At 38.6% G+C, this 19,625-nt stretch overlaps 1 long non-coding RNA gene across 1 annotated transcript in view; it reads left to right on the top strand.

Annotated features, from left to right (window-relative positions):
* The first annotated feature begins 249 nt into the window (after positions 1-249).
* The window catches only part of LOC123372802, a 103,623-nt gene continuing 84,247 nt past the window's right edge, over positions 250-19,625 (top strand). The window contains exon 1 of the long non-coding RNA XR_006580459.1: positions 250-291. This is a non-coding gene — a long non-coding RNA (uncharacterized LOC123372802). The remainder of the gene's footprint in view (positions 292-19,625) is intronic.

The raw sequence follows: 19,625 nt of genomic DNA on the forward strand, positions 1-19,625 counted from the left end.
AGCAGTATTAGTCTATTTGACAAATAAATGACAGATAACTGATATCTTTATGTGATACAGTGGAAGTATACAACACACAGAAGCAACTCCTTTCCCCTGGAGCAACTTTGTTTGTGAATGATAAGTTCCCGACTAGCCCTCCGTAAGGTAGGCTTGCGCTTCATAGGCTTTTTTTCCCAGCATGCCTTTCTGGGGCTGGTCCTTTGAATTTGGCAGAGGAGGCACCTGTAGTCCTTCAGTGGCCATTTTGTAACAGTCAGCAGCTTACTACAGCTTCTTCTCTTCCTACTGGTAAGTGTCCTTAACTTCTGTTGTGTTTTTTTTTATTGTGCCTAAAGAGATGAGGATATGTTTTCACATGAATATTTTAAAATACATAAATCAACTGGGAGTTCTTTGTCCCATGATACTGAACATTGTTAGCTCTTGCATTCAGTAGCACAGGTATCAAAGTATTGTATAGCAAGCCATGTTGTTATAATGTGGTATGTGATTTTTGTGGTAAAGTGATGTACAATTAATTGGTATAATGCAATTAAAATAACATACAGCCTGAGGGCAAATTTCTTCTCTCTGATCTGCATTGTGGGGCACTTATAGCAACAGGGCAGATCTCTATGGCATATTCTATACAAGTAACTCTCATCAATGTCAATGGAGCTTGCATATTCCATCATTGCTCTGCATGTACAACAGAGAACTGGGTTACCAATAACTGCTCCATAATGTGGATCAGGGAGGAGAAATTTGTCTTAAGACTGTTTAAATGTATACTGCATCAAAGCTTTTTGTTTCTTGGGGTGGGGACGAAGGAACAGATGGGAGAGAGCAGCACAATTACATATTTACAGGACAATTTTCACTTCCTTTGCATGTTTTCTGTTAGAAACATTTCTGCTAAAAACTGACTGCAAGAAAGACATTGTCTTTTCAGACTCTGTTAATGAGTGTGGGCTGCATAAACCTATCTCCTGTCGGTATGCAAAGCTCAGAAACATTTTATTTTAGTATAGTATTAAAAATAAGATCTGAAGAAGAGCCTGGATTCTTTATATTTTTTGTGGTCTGTGTGGAATTAATAGACTTTTGTTGTGCACATGTAATATTAGAGGAATTCCAATCTAAACACTATATTGTATGTTAAACTGAACTGGAGAAATGTTTACATAGGAGCTTTAGCTTCAGAACAACAGAGGAAAGCTAATACTTTACAGAAAGGTGTCTGGAGACCAAATGAAATTTTTCAACTGTCCAGCAAAATTAGCCTGGTTGTGGTCCCCTGACTGCTATGGTTGTGATGATCTGATTCTCACTACAAGCAGCTAAGTCTTTAAAGTCCACGAGATTAAAGCACTGGTCAAGCCTTACGGAGTAGATATTCCCGCATGAAACATAATACAGCGTGAAATGGACAGAAAAAAGATCCTGGGCTTTTAACCCACCACTCTTTGACAATGAGGCTGAGTGTAAGCAGATGTTGTTGCTACATAAACAACTAAGCCCTTTGTCCATATAGGCCTTAAGAGCTTAGATTCTAATGGACTGGTGGATGGCCTTGATTTATACAGTTTAGCAATGATGTTGGAAATACCTTTTTATAGGCCTAAAGAGAACTATCTCCTTACTGCCATGCATTTTGTGATCACTTTATGACCTGGAAAGACAGTGAATTTACCTGGCAACAAAGCAAATCTGTAAGGGATCCTACTAACTAGGTTTTGCACTGTTGTCAAAGGCAATGTCATAAGAGTTAAGTTTTTATTTTAAAGTGCAAGTTTCAAATTTTGAGGGAAGTTGTTTGAAGCACTATGACTACAAAAGGCCCATGGCTGGAACACTGAGAAACATGTCATGGATCCTTTTTGCCTCCTCCCCTATCTCATTACACCCTAACATATTTTTGGTAATATAGTACATAGGCCAGATTTAATTTGGTTATGTTGTTTAGATCTATCTTTTAAAGTAAATGCCTCGTATCGTAATTATTGTGTTGACATTGTGGAGTTCACAGTTCGTGAAAAGTACAAGCCTGGACAATTAGTGTCACTTAGGACTAAAACCTGGATGGGTGAGCAAAGCACAAGTACAAGGCAATGCAGGAACTACATGGAGATCGAAGAGAACAGAAGCCTCCTCATCAAACACCCCCAAGTAGAACCTAGAATATCTAGTGCAAAATATGGGGAGGAACAGCAGAAGCAGTGTGCTGCTCCCCCATTTAGTTTTGAGGCTCTTCAAGTCTGTGCTGTATACAGACCCATGTGCCACACTCAGCTATGTCACTCCCACAATCCAGTCCTGACATACTTATGCAATGCCCATGGAAGTGTGATATCCCCATGAATGTGATCTCCACTGTTTAGTACTCCAAGCAGTTAAAGGGAAACATTTCTGATGTATTTATGGTTTTGTGTAGCTGTGGGGGATAGGGAAGAAACTGGATTTGTTCCTTCTGCTAGCATTGTAGCATAACCCAAAAATCTTTGGTTATTGTTGCTACATACATAACATCACTTACATCATATTTTTGGACCAGAGAGGAATCCCCTTTCTCTAAATCGTATGGCTCATTTATAATGAGCATGAGTGAGAAACAAAATGAAAGCAAGTTTCCCCAGCAAAACAGCAATATTATAATTAATATTATTATGATTAATCTTAAAAATTCCTTCCCCACGTGTGTCTAATTTTCTATCTATAGATAAATGCATATGTGCTATCAGAACACAGGATGCAAATTATTTTGAATAAGTGTTAGTGAAATGTTTCTGCAAAAATGAATAACTATTAACCACTAATAGAAACAGTAATGGCAATACTTACTAATGCAGATATTAGATCTATAGTTTATTATTTTAGAAGTATTATGATCTTCATTTGAGAGAGTGACAAAACTGTGATAGACAAACAATTATTGGGCAATAACACTGAAACAGTTAAAAAAACCTACAATTATGTGCAAGAAATTGCTTACTATGCAGCTTCTTAAATGAGTCGTTTAGATTTTTATTTAAATCTTGCTATGTAATGGTAAGGCCATTTGGAAACACTTGTGTTAGCATAAACAAAAATGTAAATGACAGTTTAATTTGGATTTAAGTTTCATTCCCCTCCTCCCTGTCTTAAATTCCTTGTTAACTGAAACTTTTTTTCATTAACTCAAATAATGCCCTAAGCTTAATATATTTGCTGATTTAAAAAAAGCTGTGCATAAATCACATGAACAATATGAATTTTGTGCTGTTTGAGACACATTTCACTTCTGTTTTTTTCATAAATAAATGTTAGTTGTTTATTTTAAATTTTTTGACTGAATTTCCAGACAAAACAAGGTCAAATCTCAAATAATACCAGATCAACTAAGAGCAAAGGTCAATGGTTTATAATGCTGGGCGGTTAAAGGTGGTAGGTCAATGTGCAAAGCTGTGGGATTTTTGAAAAAAAGAAACACACATCTTATGCTAAGAATACTGCAAAAGAGAGATCTTGTTTTAAACCATTTATTCCAAAGACAAATACCTCCCTAACAACGAGCCCTTGACGTCTGTGACACAAGAGACATGCAAAAGTCATTAAGGCTATCCCAAGGGAGTTTCTACAGTTGCTTCACTTTAGGGTGGGTGTGAGTATGCTTAAAATTAAATTACTTTAAAATAAAGTTAGAGCACTAAGCAATATCCTGCTTTCAACTCGGCAGGGTTTCCCGTGAGAAAAGAAAGTGGGCAAAGAGAGCTTAGACAGACAGACAAACATATTTACCCCTAGGTGGAAGGTACAAATTAAATTAGCCTGCCACAAAAGGGAGATGTTTTCTCCTTCTGTTCAGATGTCATGGTAGTGAGGAAACATAGTCTGGGGCCAAGAAAAATGGCACAAATACATTCATCCAAGCTACCATTCATCCTGTTCCAAGGTCTAAACAGAACACATAAAAGAACAGCACTGTTGAAGCACTTCCTCTCCTTAGTTACCAAGTTGGGACTTGCAAAGGAACATGGGTGCAGAGGGTGTGAATATTTCCAGAATGTTTCACTGTTGTGATGGGAGTGACTATTGATACTATAGATCTGATGAGATGGGAGTTAAAATGTTATGAATATAATTCAATTTCTGTTGCTCGGTACGGTATACTGCAAACTTTCTCTCCATTTAAAACTAGAAAAGAACACAGGCACTTCCTGACAGTCAAGTATATCTTTTATTGTGCCTCATTAATATGCATGTTTTTGGCACTCAGTTGGGTTCAGCTGGTATGCTTTCCAGTATCTCATTCTTTATTTATATGAGACTGGGAGGCGTGACCTATGGAGCCAGTTGGCTGTCATGAATTGGAATATTCATTTAGCCTTGTGAATTATGCATTGGACTGTTTATAATACTGAGATCCACATTTGATCCAGCCAGAACTCTTAAATGCTTCCCATTAGGTAAAATGATCCACAATTTGGTCCAAATATGCATGTGCTCCATACACTGCAGAAAGAAAGCAGAACCGCTGTGTAATTGTATTTGTAATACAGAAATGCTTAGGGATTCTGTGACTCATGTTTGACAAAGTGGTTTTGATATTTGTACTTGTTTGAAAAGCTTTATAGTTGTATTTCTTCTCTTGCAAATCACAGTCAGACTGTGCTATCCTATATTTTGAGGGGGTTTTCCTATCCTTCAGCCGTCGCACAATAAATTACCTTGTTGTCAGGCTTAGAGGTCTGGATCTTGCAAGAAAGCCTCTTTATATAGATATCAACTGCTATTTTATATAGGAAATTCAGTGCTTAGATTAAGGAATGACTCTCAAGAATTCAATTATTCAAAAAAGGAAAACTACCGACTGATATAGTGGCCACTGCCTATTTCTTTTGATGGATAGATGTATTTCACACAAATGCTAGATTTGTTTTTCAACTACTCCTTGTAAGAGTTATACTTGTATCCAGGTTACATTTGTCTAGTAGTTTTTAATCAGAGGAATTGCATATGCCTTTTTTTGTCATCAAAGGACACTGTTTAGCATCTTATTTTCAAAAGCACCTATTGTATATCTTTCTTAAGAGCTGCATTGTTGAAATGTACTGTTGACTACCTAAAGAAGACTTGCAGAAATGCAGGCAAGAGGATAAAAAAGAGGTCAGTGAAGGATCTTAAAAGCCTTGGTCACTTCAATAGCATCAACAGGTCTTACAGAAGTTGAGTTGTCTTGTCACCTTATGACTTTTAGCTTGAGATTTGTAGTTTCAGTATGACCCATGCAAGCTAAAACTGTAAAGGCAAAGCAATGCAATCCTTTTGGTGAAATACCTTCACATAGACCATTATGGTTAATAAATAAGCTCTGTACTAGCTCTGTCTAAGTCTAACCTGTCTATGGTAGTGTACCTGCTAAACTGAGTAGCAACTACATGCAGAGTAATTATGGAAAGTAAAGTTCTTATTGCATAATCTAAATTCACTTCATTGTGTGTGATAGGTTCTGTGGCCTGGTCTGAAAGTGGATAGTCTGATCTATGAAAAGGTCATGGGTGAGCCCTGTGTAAAATGGCATTGTTTACAGGGTTTTTTAGTAAAGAGATTGACTGTCATTTATTTTCACATACCTAACTGAAGAGCTTTAAAGGTTCCCAGCAAGAGCATGTTCCCTTCTCTTTCTGTGCCTGTCACATACTTGTCAGTTCCAATAAAATTACTTACCTGAATTATGCAGATGAGGTTTTGTGATGTCCAGCACTCATCATTGTTCATCTCCACTACAGCTGAAACTTCTAGTATTCCCCTTGCTTACACTGTCTGATTTTAGCACTCCTTAGGTCAAGACCTTTCAACCCCAGGGCTTGACTTATGCCACAACCGTTTGACAAATCGCCCAGACCCTCACAAAAGCTGGTTGAGCTCCAAAGTGACTGCTCTCTATACACCACTGTTTCACTGTTTGGACATTTCCTTCTCACTTTTCCCCTCAGTAATTACACAAAGGAAGAAAAAGACATTTGTGTCCAAGGAATGCTTTCATTGGCGATTGTGATAAATGGCTACCCTTTCCAAAAAGCTGCAATCCCACTGTATGACAGAAAGTTCCTTCACAAGAAGGCTGAGCACAGGGAGCCACCCATCAAAACTCTTTCTGCTTCTGGAATCACCTTTTAAGTGTAAAACTTGCATATGTTTCTGGTGATTGTACAACTTTTTCATCCTGGCAGTGTAATGGAGTTGAACAAATTGTCCAGATTCTAGGTTTGTCCATCATTTAATAACTTGTCATGGGATGGTTTAATGTGTTCAGCATGGTGAGAGCAATAGTAGAGCAAGTTTGGTATCTCTTAGTGCAGTTGGGTTAAAATGTGAATGCTGAAAACTATTGAAAATATGCCACCTCCCCAGTTTTTTCTTACCTTCCGTAGAGGGAACAGAATGAAAATTAGGGTCTGAGCACAGAAATGGGAGTCAGGAATTTGAATTTTAATCCTGTCTCTGACACTGACTCCTTTTGGTCAAATCACTTAATTTCTCAGCCTTAGTTTGCCCATCAGTAAAATGGGGATCAGGCTACTTACCTCTTTCTGTAAAGTGCTTTGAGATCTATGGATTGAAAGCATTATTTGGAGTTGATTATTCTTGTAAGTACTCTTGTTATTCTGCTGTTAAGTGTTTCTAACATAGAGCTCTATTTAATTCAAGCACAGTTTTTTCTCATTAACCCCTACTGCCCATTATTTTTCATGCATTCACCTTGCAATAACACTAATTTATTGAACTATCAATGATTTGACATATTAGTGGAGCATGACAAATCGGAAACTATTTTCAAGGCATTCAGATCAGGATCTTTCTTTTCAAATGTACAAGCAAGTGTGGTTAAAAACAAAACTGGCATTTTACTGTAAACATATTTCTTAATAGAGAATAAGTTATGTCAACTATGTTTTTATAAGCTTCTTTCAGATTATTGAGTTAATGCTTATTGTTCCATTGGGGAAGAATGGCTGCCAAACATGTAAAATAATTGAAACGGCATGTGACTCAACTGTTAGAGTTACAGTGAGGAATTAGTTGTGTTACAATTCATATGGTTAATCTGTCTCTTCTGTTCATGCTAGTGCATTAATCAGAACATTACCAAATCAGTCAAATTACCTTTATGATCTGGTCATAAAGGTAAACCAACAAAGCTGCCCTTGAAATTTTTTGAATGAAATATAACCCTCATTACCAAGACTTCCAAAGAACAGTACCAGGAAAACACCAGCATCTTCTCTGAATGCTTCATTTTGGGGATAAGAAGATGCTGACTATATTTTTCTAGTTGTAGCATTGCCACGCCATAATATCATTTATTCATCAGAAATCTGGAATGGAAGGCAGGAGTACAATATTTATACTAAGCAGGAAGGTTATAGGCATTTACAATATAATTCCATTGAAATGCAGTGACACTGGGGGGAAACAATAAACATCACATCTGAAACATGGCATTTAAAAAACCTGCCATCCCGAGTCCCATCTCCAACATACATTGTGAGAACACAGCTATAGTCTACTAAGATTGCTTCCAAAATTAAACAAAGCCAAAAATGATTTAATTTAACATGAACTTTTGCTTTGGAATTGGAACAAGGGAAAGGAACTTTAAAAGTTTCCCATGTAAATGCACTAGACCAGACACCTGATATGCCTTAAATAATTCATCCTGAGGCCTAATACCCCGGATGCATTCCACTTCACAGTTCCTTTCCAGTGCATGGGAATGCATTCAGTGAGGGAAAAGGAAACCATGAGAACTCACTTGGTAAACCTTTAACTAATATAGCATATACTTTACTGGATTGTTTCTGTTGAATCAGCTAACTGGAGAGAGCCCCACTTTACGAGTCTGAACAGACTGGAAATAATCATATTGCATAATAACTTTACAAATGTAGGGTAAAACCTTCAGTCCTTTCTCAGGCAAAACCTCCACTGACTTCAGGATCTGGCCACCACTTTTCATTGAAAATAATATCTCGGCTACAAAATAACAGTCCATATAAAATTCCACTATTTAATTTTTAAGCTAATATAAATGTGCTTTTTACTTGCCTCTCCTGATGTCTGATTCTGTGCTCTCGCTACATGAGGTTCAGTGAAAGATAGGCCTAGCCTAATTCTTATATCCTGCTATTAACTTTCTTGAATGCCAAAACTACAGTTTTTAAAGCTTAAAACTTCAGCTCCTTAGAAATGTTTTCTGTACTTTCCTCCAGTATGAACTGTGGGGTATTAACGAGAAGACAGAATAGGCAGCTGAGTAACATACCCACTGAGACTTAGTCCTTGAAGGAGGACAAGGGATCTTTGTCCATTCATTATTCAAGAATTTACATAGGTAACTCCAATTAACAATAATAAGGGTGGTATATGTTTGTTCTTTGCATAGAGGTATAAGAATAAATTGCAAGTCATCTCCCAATGGCCATATTTTGGTTCATTTTAAAAGTTACATCAGATCCCCTCCTACGATTTGCTGTAATCAGGACCTCAACACATTACACCCAATAGGAGAATACCAATTAAGCCCAAGCAGCACTCATAAAAATACATGCAGAGAACTTCAAAATATGAGGCTCCTCCCACATCGTGTTAGTTGGACATTAATCTTGTTACCCAAAATTGGGCCAGCTAGTAAGCTTAGGGAGGACTAATGACCCACCAGAGTGTGGTTCATACACCACATTTATTACACTGATAGCTAAGCTCAAAAGAAGGGGGCGGGGGGTGTCACACTCACACTTGCATATTCACTCTCCCAGGACAGGCATGGCACTGGAGATGTCAGGATTGTTCAAGTTAAGTGTCCCACAGCACAGCGATGGACGTGCGATGAAGGTAAGTCTTCCCAAGGCACGATGGAATGCAACACGGTGAACCACTGGCCAGGCGGTCCGGACGAAGGGTACAAGCTTGTGAGTGCACTCCTGAGCACATGGCCTCTTCCTCTTTTAAGGACCTGCTCCTCATGGCCTAGAGATGACTTGTCCATGCCTGGTTGGTCACACTCCACCTCAGGCAGTGTCCATGCATTGAGTGTGTGATCTCTGCCTAATTAGAGTCCCAGACACCTTGTCTACCTGGTAGCTCTTCTGATCTTCCAGCTGTTCAACCAGCCCATTCATCCCACAAGCATTCCAGGAGGGAGGGGGAGGGGGGAAAGCCACTTCACAGGTATTCAGAGAGGGAGAGGAGACGGGGGGAGGGGGGAGTGTAACAGACCTTTTGAGCATACAGGTTATACATAGCATACAGATCACATTAGTGCTCCTACAACAAATCTAATTTCCTAGATCAAGCACCTTAGGCTGTGATCCTGATACATATAACATATTCAACATGGTTGGTCCTAGTCAGTAGTTGGATGGGGCTAGGAACTTCTAAGGAAAATACCAGGTGCTATAGAATGATGTTCTGGTGATCTTACAGGTGAGATTTTTCCCTCAGAGTACTGGACTGGAGCCCCAGCATTGCATTAGCGGGCACTAACTACACTGCTTGAGGATTTATTTTAAGATAACACTTCAGTTAAAACTGAGGTCCTGAACACATGTGGTGATTAAAGATGCTGTGGCACTATTCAAAATAATTAGCACTTTAGCCGTAGTCTCTTAGGCAAATTTCAATGTATATAATCACATTCTGCCTACCTACATTTCCTCTGCAATTTCAGTTAGATACAATATTCTTCTCTGAAACTTTCCAAGTTAGTTTTGATTTTCTCAGTCTTGCTGTTTTTCATATAATTCTGGACAGGAAAATTGTTCAAATGGTGAGAAATCATTTACTTATCCTGAATTGGTGTTGGATACGGCATCAAATTTTTATAATATGGTTTTTAATTACTGATATTTAAAAACAATGAAGTCCGTTCAGTGTATACATACAATAAAAGATTACCAGATATCTATTTCTGTATCAAAACAGTTCAATAGGTGAAAAACTCGTTTATCTAAAAATTAATATCCTTTAAAGTGTTGCAAGGTACTTGGGTTAATGGTAATTGGCAACCAGAAGTGTAATATACACCAGGAGAAAAAACAAAGCATAATATGAAGATGCTCAAAAGTTCAATTTTCAGAGATTCTGATAAGATTCAATAATCAGATAATTGGAATTCATTTGAAAAGAAAACAACTTAGTAGCAGACATTCTCTAACAGATGATAAAAAAAAATTTCAATGCAAATTCATATTTGTAATGGCAAACTGTCAAGGCCAAACTTGACTGTTTGGCCTTCTTAAAGCAAAAATGTTCAGGTACATCCATTTTCACATACAAAGACCTTTTAGTCCTAGACCCAGACATGTTTTATTACAAATTGGATGCTGTTGTTATCATTTATATTTCACTTGTGCTCACATATTCCATTCAGGGTCAGGGTCCCATTGTTCTAGGTACTCTACAAACACAAAGTAAAATGCAGTCCATGCCCTAAACAGTTTACCAGGAAATCCAATTTCCTGATTTCTGTGCATTTACACATTGATTAATATACCACTAGTTATTTTTTTCCTTAGATGCTGCTCTAAGACAGCAGGTATTAGTTTTTTGTCATAGATTATGAGAACCACTGCTTTTTGCTGGCTTTATTAGGTGCATTTGAGGCCCATAAGAGAATGAAGTAGATATTCCCATATACTCCTTGATCCTGCATGCTGATCTGCATGGACGGAGATCCATGTGAAGTCTAGCTGAAGTCAGTGGGACTTCCAGGAATCAACTCATGCAGATCAGCTTTCAGGATTGGGGCCATAATTTGTAAGCAAAGCACCAAGCGAGATGGTGCACAAATAATTATAGTATACGTTTATAGTGAGAAAGAGGTGAACGTATGTGAAAAAAGAGAGAGAAACTTTGAGTCTGTGGGATCTTAATGATGAAATCAGGGTATGTCTACACTGCAATTAATGTGAGAAGAGATTGAAAAGACTGGGACTGTTCAGCTTGGAAAAGAGACAACTAAGAGCAGGGATATGGTAGAGGTCTATAAAATCATGAGTGGCATGGAGAAAGTAAATAAGGAAGTGTTATTTACTCCTTCACATAACACAAGAACCAGAGATCACTCAATGAAATTAATAGGCAGCAGATTTAAAATGAACAAAAGGAAGTATTTTTTTACACAATGCACAGTCAACCTGTGAAACTCCTTGCCAGAGGATGTTGTGAAGGTCAAGACTATAACAGGGTTCAAAAAGGAATTAGATAAGTTCATGGAAGATAAGTCCATAAATGGCTATTAGCCAAGATGGCCAGGAATGCAACCCCAGGCTAAGACTCTATCTGCCAGAAGTTGGGAGTAGATGACAGGGGATGGATCACTCAATAATTGCCCTGCTCTGTTCTCTCCCTGTGAAGCACCTGGCAGTGTCCACTGTCAGAAGACAGGATACTGGGCTAGATGGACCATTGGTCTGACCCCATATGGCTGTTCCTATGAATATGGGATACAGAATTAAATCTTAAAACCTTTCTAGGCTGACTGAGTGGGCAGCTGCTGTAATGTCTTCTTTCTGTTGTACTCTGGTATGGCCACTGAATAAGGAATTATGAATTACTTTACTCAGTTCTAGCTGGTGAATGAAAGTTTGGCATCAGGTGGTCATGAAAAGAATATCAGTTTCACAGAGGTGTATGCTATCTCCCTCTCAACTTTTATCTCACAGCAATAGGCTAAAACTGCCTTGAAAAAGATTTTTATTACAGAGCTGTATCCTGGATTTAATAGCTGTTCAGTGTATAGAAAATCAGTGTATATTCTTGTCCAATGGTGGTTGTGAAACCTAGTCATTCTCATGTGCTCAGATTCCATCCGTTGGCTTTGTGTTTGTGTGTGTGTGCACGCGCGCACGTGTTCACATTGAAATGTTATGTTCTACTCTGTACATGAGACATTATTAAAGGGCTGAAATTTATAGCCTGCACATGCCCAACAGGAAACAAAAATTAAAAATATAGATGGACTGCAGAGTACTTGAGGAATCGCATTACTACATAATTTCCTATCGGTCATGTCATCTGTGGTAACTGGAGATACTATTTGAGATAAACAATTAAAGGGTTTTTTTCTTTTAAAAAAATCTTACAATATGATAACAATAATGAAACTATATTTTCAGGACTCTTGGACAACTGGTCATTCTATGTAAGGACCAAATTGTGATCTGAGCCTTACACCAAATTTACTTTGGTGTAACACCATTACATTTAGAGAAGTTACTCCAGATGTATCCCTGTGTAACTCTAAGGAGAATTTGCTTCAAATTACTTGTTTTTAAAATAACATGTTTTATACTGACAATATTCATCCTGAATGATCCAGTATCTGCAAATGAGTTAGTGTTTGTTTTGTTTGCCAGGCTTAGGTCCCATTCCTCAGCTGGTATAAATCAGAGCAACTATACTGACATCAATAGAGCTGTGCTGATTTACACCAGCTCAGGATATATCCTTTAGTCAGGTCAGTTCATCACATACCCTAATCAGAGGTGTTGTCATATGACTCATTCTGATGTAATACATATGCTAGAAGTATCAATATTCTGCTAGAGTTACCATTCTAAATGTAGCCCATTAAGAAATTGGAACAGCGCCACATTCTGAACACAGAAAAGGCATACTTTTACTGACCAGCTCTATCTACAAATAATTAACTTCAGTGGATGATTAGCTATGATCACTTCTTAAATAGCTAAACACTAAATACCAGTCAATTAAAAGGTTATAAAATGTGATTATTGGAGATAATTAATATATTTTAGAATGATATTTCAAAGCGGACATAGTTATGCATCTCATACATTTATAAACTGTGCTTTTTATGCACACCAAAGTGTGAACATGCATAGTATTACAATGTTACTGAAGGCTGCAACATCTGGATGATTGCATCCTTGAAAACAAGCTTTATGAAATAGTACTGATGCTCTAATCATTAAATGTAGTTCTCATTTCCACCTTTCAGTGACTGAAAGTGAAATGAGAGGATATTTATTGAGGAAAAAATACAAATTCAAGTAATTTGCATCTTAAATGAACCATATTTTACAATAAATGTGGTTAGTCCAGTTCTTTAAACTTTTGCATACCACTTAAACCAGGAAAAATACAGAATATCCAGGAAAAGGGTGGTGGGTTGGACCAGTTTGTAACAAGGAATCATCAGTTTAATTGCTTCATCCACTATGTCCACTTATGTCCCCAAACCTCTTGTTCTCCTATTAGAAACTGCAGCTTGTCAGCTATTTAAAAACTGGAGTACTTGTGGCACCTTAGAGACTAACAAATTTATTACAGCATAAGACCAGGTTATGGGTTGCTGGTTATGATTATGGTGTCTATATGTCTGTATCATTTTGTAGTTGAAGTCATAAGTATTGGCTCTGTACTGTCTGTATTTCAAATTTGTGCTGTGTTTCTGGGAAACATCCCAGACAAGTTGATCTTAGCTCTGCCTAGTCTGCCTGATAGCCCATTAAGGACCATCAGCTACACAATTGACCCATTGAGAGAAGGCAGATACGCCTTGTAACTCAGCAAAGTGCAGGGACTTGCCCATGTGACTCCAGACTCCATCATAATCAAAAAGGCCGACAAAGGAGGTGCTGTCGTCATCATGAATAAGTTGGAATATGAACAAGAGGCTGCTAGGCAGCTCTCTAACTCCACATTCTACAGGCCATTACCCTCTGATCCCACTGATGATTACCAAAATAAACTACACCATCTGCTCAAGAAACTCCCTGAGAAAGCACAGGAACAGATCTCTACAGACACATGCCTAGAACCCCGACCAGGTGTATTCTATTTGCTACCCAAGATCCATAAACCTGGAAATCCTGGACGCCCCATCATCTCAAGCATTGGCACCTTAACAGCAGGATTGTCTGGCTATGTGGACTCTCTCCTCAGGCCCGTATGCTACCAGCAATCCCAGCTATCTTTGAGACACCACTGACTTCCTGAGGAAACTACAATCTGTCGGTGATCTTCCAGAAAACACCATCCTGGCCAATATGGATGTGGAAGCCCTCTACACCAACATTCCACACACAGATGGACTACAAGCCATCAGGAATAGTATCCCTGATAATATCACAGCTAACCTGGTGGCTGAACTTTGTGACTTTGTCCTCACCCACAACTATTTCACATTTGGGGACAATATATACCTTCAAGTCAGCAGCACTGCTATGGGTACCCACGTGGCCCCTCAGTATGCCAACAGCTTTATGGCTGACTTAGAACAACGCTTCCTTAGCTCTCGTTCCCTAACACCCCTACTCTACTTGCGCTACATTGATGACATCTTTATCATCTGGACCCATGGAAAAGAAGCCCTCAAGGAATTCCACTGTGATTTTAACAATTTCCATCCCATCATCAACCTCAGCCTAGACTAATCCACACAAGCGGTCCATTTCCTAGACACTACTGTGCTAATAAGCGATGGTCACATAAACACCACCCTATACTGGAAACCTACTGACTGCTATACTTACCTATATGCCTCCAGCTTCCATCCAGGACGCACCACACGATCCATTGTCTACAGCCAAGCTCTAAGATACAACCGTATTTGCTCCAATCCCTCAGACAGAGATAAACACCTACAAGATCTCTATCAAGCATTCTTAAAACTACAGTACCCACCTGCTGAAGTGAAAAAACAGATTGACAGAGCCAGAAGAGTACCCAGAAGCCACCTACTACAGGACAGGCCCAACAAAGAAAATAACAGAACGCCACTAGCCATCACCTACAGCCTCCAACTAAAACCTCTCCAGTGCATCATCAAAGATCTATAACCTATCCTTAAAGATGATCCCTCACTCTCACAGATCTTGGGAGACAGGCCAGTCCTCGCTTACAGACAGCCTCCCAACCTGAAGCAAATATTCACCAGCAACCACACACCGTACAACATAAACAGGAACCTATCCTTGCAACAAAGCCCAATGCCAGCTCTGTCCACATATCTATTCAAGTGACACCATCATAGGACCTAATCACATCAGTCACGCCATCAGGGGCTCGTTCACCTGCACATCTATCAGCGTGATCTATGCCATCATGTGCCAGCAATGCCCCTCTGCCATGTACATTGGCCAAACCAGACAGTCTCTATGCAAAAGAATAAATGGACACAAATCTGACATCAGGAATCATAACATTCAAAAACCAGTGGGAGAACACTTCAACCTCTCAGTGACAGACTTGAAGGTGGCAATTTTGCAACAAAAAAACTTCAAAAACAGACTCCAAAGAGAGACTGCTGAACTCGAATTAATATGCAAATTAGATACAATTAACTTAGGTTTAAACAAAGACTGGGAATGGTTGAGTCATTACACTAATTGAATCTATTTCCCTACGTTAAGTTCTCCTCACACCTTCTATGGGTCATCTCAGTTATCACTTCAAAAGTTTTTTTTCTCCTGCTGATGATAGCTCATCTCAATTGATTAGACTCTTCCTGTTGGTATGCATACTTCCACCTTTTCATGTTCTCTGTATGTATAAATATCTCCTGTCTGTGTGTTCCATTCTATGCATCGGAAGAAGTGAGCTGTAGCTCACGAAAGCTTATGCTGTAATAAATTTGTTAGTCTCTAAGGTACCACAAGTACTCCTGTTCTTTTTGCGGATACAGACTAACACGGCTGCTACTCTGAAACCTATTTAAAAACTGTTAGTAACTGTGGCTAATCCAAAAGTATTTTATTAGTTACATTTAAGTTCCATCAAATCTTTAATTTGTGTTGCTGAGTTTCCCCGTTTGATCTTCTGCTCAAGTTTTGGTGGGGGAAGAGCAGACAAAAAGGATGAGGGAAGGAGGAATAAAGAAAAGTCAGAAAATGTAGTGTAAAAAACCCCACATGCTAGAGAAAAGTAGAAGGATATAGGAGACCACAGGAAGTAGAGATGGAACAGAAACAAGGAGAGCAATGAAGAGAAAGGTGAAGAAACACTACTTGTAAGATGGCAAATTAAGAGGGAAGCGAAGAGGAGATAGGGAGAAAAGTAATTCATAAGGGAGGAGGGAACAAACATGAAATGGGAAAGGAGCAGGGCAGATGGATTGAAAGGGGAAAGAAAGAAGCAGGGAAAAAAGGAGAAGATATGTGATGAAAAAAGAGGGGAGGAATGAGAATTACAATTAAATGGGAGGAACAGTGGGCTTTTCCCTCTTATTGACTGCTTATTCCCTCTTATCTCTTCCTCCTTTTCCCCTTTACCCACCTATTTCTCTCTCTCCTCTCTTTTCACACCAATCTTCTTCTTGGTCTTTGTGAAAAATGAGTCCCTTTTCTTACCATTATATTCAATTCCTTAGAAAAGAAAGTTATGTATCAAATAATTGAAATAGTACAAGGTAACTTGTAGAAACATATCAGCTCTTTTGTGGTCAGACATTCAGCTTCATTTTTGTCTTAAATAATCTATTTGGACTCCTGCTATGTCTGTAGGGTCTTCTGCTTCAAAGGAGCCCCCTTTATGAATCTCTGATAACTTTAAATAGTTTTATGTAGGATGTTTCTGCGTATGCCTGTGATAAAAGTGGGGCCACTTTGTATATTGGTCTAGTTATTGGTATGTTTATTGTATGAATATATTGGCTCAATAGGAGGGCTGTAAGGAAAAGCAAGCAGGAAGGGCAAAGAATAGTTCAAGACAAAGCCACTCCATGGTAGACACTTAGGCCCAGATTTTAAAAGCTATTTAAGCACCTAACTCCTATTGATTTCAGTAGGAGATAAGCACTGAAATACCTTTAATTTGGTCCTTAATGGTAAAGAAACAATCTCCAAACTCTTAGCTTTGAAGATTTTACCTCCTCCCCAGCCAATCTACAAGACTGTTTTTTACCAGAAGGGACAAAGCCCAGGACCACAGAAAATTCTGGCTTTTTATTATAAAAATAAATAAATAAATAAAACTGCTCTCTCAGGAGAAGTGGGTTGTTTTTTTTTGGAGTTTCTTAGTTAGAGCTGAGATTCTGCGATAATTGATTCCAGAAACTGGTGCTTTCAAAAAAAAGCACCAAATATTGCAAGATTCACAATACAATAATGATAATTGACGACACTGCTTGTCCTCAAGTGGGGGCTCTTCCTGCCCTGGCAACTCTACTCCGAGCTTTAGCTGTTCTTTCTCCTGCATTTCTCAGTTACGCTCCAGCAACAGAGCTCCCAGCATGATTGGAGTTTAGGTAAACAAACTCTTTTTTTTTTTCCCTCACAAGGCAGGAGTTTCATTCTCTCACTCACTCAGACACTCTTATTCCTTTCCTTTTATGTTGTCTCTCATCTCTGAAAGTGGGTTTCAGTCAATTCTGACACCATGTCACCTTGTGATGGAAACAGGGAGCTAGGAACACAGAGCAGAGGCAAACATTTTTATTAGGAATAATCCAAAAGTAAGAGAATCGCCTTTATTTCCTGATGTAGTGAAACCTAGGCTGCAAAAAAGTGGGGGTGGGGGGAGGAAGGTTTACAGCTGGAAAACTAACACGCACATTTGCTATCATAGCTTTTATTGCATGGTAGCTAAACAAAGTAAGCACTTTGCCTTTGCTCATGGTTCACCTAACCTAGCTACCTCATGGTAAAAACCACAGTGCCTTGTCTCCACTAGGATTTCACAGTAGGATAGCTAACCCTGTGGGGGACAAAACAGTCTCTTTTTTTTTTTTGACTGAAGACAAAAGTTTAGATTTTTAACTCATAATGTGCCTTCCAAGGCAGTAGAATACTTGCTAAATAATTTCTCCAGCCTCTGGACAGTTGAACATTTCTTTTTGACAGAGTTAAATCATTATTATTATTTTGCTGTGGAAGGCTGACCTTCCCTTGAATAGTTCTGCTTGCCACAGGGCCAGCACCTACAGTGGCTCTGAAAGCTTAGGCTATTACCTATGACTGTTTCATAGAGCTGGAAGGGACCCTGAAAGGTCTTCAAGTCCAGCCCCCTGATTTTGCCCTAGATCCCTAAGTGGCCCCCTCAAGGATTGAACTCACAACCCTGGGTTTAGCAGGCCAATGCTCAAACCACTGTTGAGCTTGATCAGGCCATAAGTCATACAACAGTAATCAGCTGAACATTTTTCTGTGGGTGATTGACTTGTTTTGTATTTCTACTAAAACAGCACTGATGAGCCATGAAACATCAAGAAAAGGAATCAAGGTGTTTTTTATTTAAGTAACTTGCTGCTGGTGTTAGATTGATCAACTGAGCTGTTTAGGAAAGGTGAACCAAGCAGGTGAACTGATTAGAAAAAAAAATCCTTGATTTATTTTTTCTAGTGATATGCATTCTTCTCGTAACTCATAATCTATGCTGCCTCACATCTGCTGTTCACTCAGCTTTTATATGTCACCCTCTTTTTTAATACTTATCAACAACAAAAAACTTGAACTGCCATCAATTTTCTTTTTAGCATCAGTAATAAGTTAGCACCTAAAACCCTGATCCTGCTCTTATTAAAGTCAATGGAAAAAGTCATTGGCTGCAATGATGCAGGATCAGGCCCTAAACAGCCATCTGAGTAAAATTGTGAAATAAGATGCTTTCATTGGTTTCTGGGAGAGGTTTTCTGAGCATAATCCCATCATTCTATGGTCCTACGACTGTGCAGACCCAGAGCTAAGAAAATAAAGAGCAGAGAGCGAGAGAGTTTTGTGAAAATATTGTTGGAGCCATGCCTTCTCCTTTGTCTAATTGTTACATCTAGACAATCCAGGGTTTTTCATATACTACACTTCTGAGCTCTAAGGGTTTTAACATTGACTGAAAAATGCAGTGCATTGTTTTGTTTTTAAACTACAGCCATGCAAACATTGCAACTGAGATGCTAGACTTGGCATTGGAGATGTATAAACCTATACACTCCACTGGGGAACAAGGTCAAAAAATTGGAAGGTGTGTATCTTTGCTGTAATTAAATTCAGTAAATCACTGTAAAAATAAACCTTTCATTTGATTAAAAATAAATAGGTATATTCTAACAATATATCTTTAATTTCTTCCTTTTGTCTCCCTTTGTGAAATATTCTCTCAATTTTTTTATTTTAATGCAGACATTTTCTTTACCCCCACATCTGCTGTCTAGCCAGGGCAGAATACCTTTTTTTAACCCTCCGCATAAGCAGTCCCGTAAAAATGTGGCAGATTGCAAAGTTCAAGTGCTCCAAAATGTGAAGCAAAACAGCTGTCCCTAATCACTTGCACAAGTGAGGTTTTTGGAGCTTCGATTTCAGATCTCATCTGCCTGGAATTCTCCATTTCCTGTGTCCAGATCAAGTGGCAGACGGTGTCACAGAGGTCTTTGATATATGGACACTGATTCAGAGCTGGTGCATGAGTCTTTGCATTAACAACCCTGTCACATTTTTTTAATTTGATATGATTTCCAGACTCTTTGTTCACGTTCAGTTAAGAATAGTCCTGCCAAAGAGTCATGCACAATGGTTAGAAGTCATTTGTCAAGCCAAAGGTAGTTCAGATTAATGAATAGAATGGGATTTTTATGCATTGCTCACCATTTAAGAAGAACAATCCACTTAGAATGTCAAGTATAGTCACTTGCAGCAAACAGAAATTCA

Source organism: Mauremys mutica, chromosome 6, assembly GCF_020497125.1.
Source record: "Mauremys mutica isolate MM-2020 ecotype Southern chromosome 6, ASM2049712v1, whole genome shotgun sequence".
NCBI lineage: Eukaryota > Metazoa > Chordata > Testudines > Geoemydidae > Mauremys > Mauremys mutica.